Source organism: Lipotes vexillifer, unplaced genomic scaffold, assembly GCF_000442215.2.
Source record: "Lipotes vexillifer unplaced genomic scaffold, Lipotes_vexillifer_v1.1 scaffold71, whole genome shotgun sequence".
NCBI classification, from domain to species: domain Eukaryota; kingdom Metazoa; phylum Chordata; class Mammalia; order Artiodactyla; family Lipotidae; genus Lipotes; species Lipotes vexillifer.
The window spans coordinates 7,670,235-7,672,147 of NW_006793703.1; the positions used below are offsets into that span (position 1 = coordinate 7,670,235).

Consider the following 1,913-nt stretch of genomic DNA (forward strand, 5'->3'; position numbering starts at 1 on the left):
GCATTCCTGAGTGAGTGGGGTGTCGGAGCCCAAGTAGGGTGAGGCCAGCAGGCTGGTGAAGCCCAGCAGATTGAGAAGGGCGCCCACACGGGGCAGGGCATGCCTGTTGTGGGGTATCGGGAACTGGACTGAGGTAAGGAGGGTTCTGACGTGGGTAGACGCTCTGACACAGGGTCAGATCCAAGCAGAGTGAGAAAGGCATTTACAAAGGAGGAAAGGTGGCCATTGCAATGGACAACTGGGTACCTGCAAGGATCCAATATGTAAATCTATGAAGGATAACAGGAGCCAGGTTTCTCAGTATTGGATAAGGGGATTGCAAATATGGAAAGGCAGAACACTAGAATAAACCTTACAATATTGGAATTGGAAACAGAAGTATTTCTGTAAACTCATGGTTTTTCCATATGCATAGATAAATATAGAATTAAAGATACATGTAAATGTGTGTACATGTACGTACATATATATATATACGTATATTCCCTAGCTCTGTCCACTCTGATGACCCTAAAGTAGTCACCCCCAAAGCCCAGATGTAGTGCGCATGTCTTATTTTCTAAATACCATTATCCAATGTATTATCTATGTATGGTGATAGATGGTAACTAGAATTATTGTGGTGATTATTTTGTAATGTATAGAAATATTGAATTGTTGTGTTATGCACCAGGAAATAATATAGTGTTGTAGGTCAATTATACTTCAAAACCAAACAGGCGAACAAACAAACAAACAAACTCATAGCAAAAGAGAGCAGAGGCAAGAGGTTGGGGAAGAGGGAATTGGATGAAAGTGGTCAAAAGGTACAAACTTCCAGTTATAACGTGAACAAGTACTGGGCATGTCATGTACAGCATGATGAATATAATTAACATTGCTCTGTGTTATGTATGAAAGTTAAGAGTAAATCCTAGAAGTTCTCATCACAAGGAAAAAAAAATTTTCTTCCATTTTGTATCTATGTGAAATGATGGATGTTCATTAAACTTATTGTGATAATCGTTTCATGACGTATGTAAATCAGATAAGTATGCCATACACCTTAAACTTACACAGTGCTGTATGTCAATTATATCTCAATAAAACTGGAAGAAAAAACACACAAAAATAAGTAAATACCATAATCCACTCAAAGGAACCAGGACTTTGCAGAAACAGCTGATACCAAGACGGAGACAGGGAAAGTACAAGATGAGACTTGAATGTCTTCTTGTGCCATGAAGGAAGGAAATACTCAAAGAATGATGGAGACCCTGACAGGAAGGAAGGTTTAAGAAGGGAAACAATTTCCCTATTTCCTTATCTCCTTTGGATAATACTTGATACACACTGAAAAATTATTATTCTATACCTATCCTTTAAAATTAAAGAAAACAATAGTACCAAAAGCTCACCTCATGCCAGGCAAATTAATTTTTATCATTTACATTTCAGCCTTGTATCCTAACTTCCGTAAAGCCGCCAGTAAAAATACACTAACAGCAACCGTACCACATTTGGAACACATTTTTTAAAATGGTTAGATTGACTCATTACATATGGTCTCTTACTATTTTCCATTATATTCATTTATGCATTTGTTCATTAAATAAGCATGTATTAAGTACCTGCAAAGTGTTGAGTATAGTTAGATGAGCCGAGGACACTGGGAGGTCCCGGCACATCAGCCTGGTAAATGGTGGGGGTCGGGGGGCGGCGGCGGTGGGGAGTTTACCCTGACTGGCTCATGCTGTTTCAGACTTGGACAGAGGCTCGGAGACCATTATTTCAGACTCTCCCCTCATCCAGGTTTCATGGATGAAGAAATGAGAAGGTGAGAAGATGGTAGATGTATCTCTGTACACCCAGTCCTGACAAGACAGCCCTGACTCACCTCCGCAGGTGCTGGAACAGGGCATGAGAGGGAAAGA

The 1,913-nt window shown here is 40.1% G+C and overlaps 1 gene segment (V, D, J or C); it reads left to right on the plus strand.

The window, feature by feature from the left end:
- The window catches only part of LOC103069879 (T-cell receptor beta chain V region A20.2.25-like), a 10,907-nt gene that overhangs the window by 2,774 nt on the left and 6,220 nt on the right, over positions 1-1,913 (plus strand).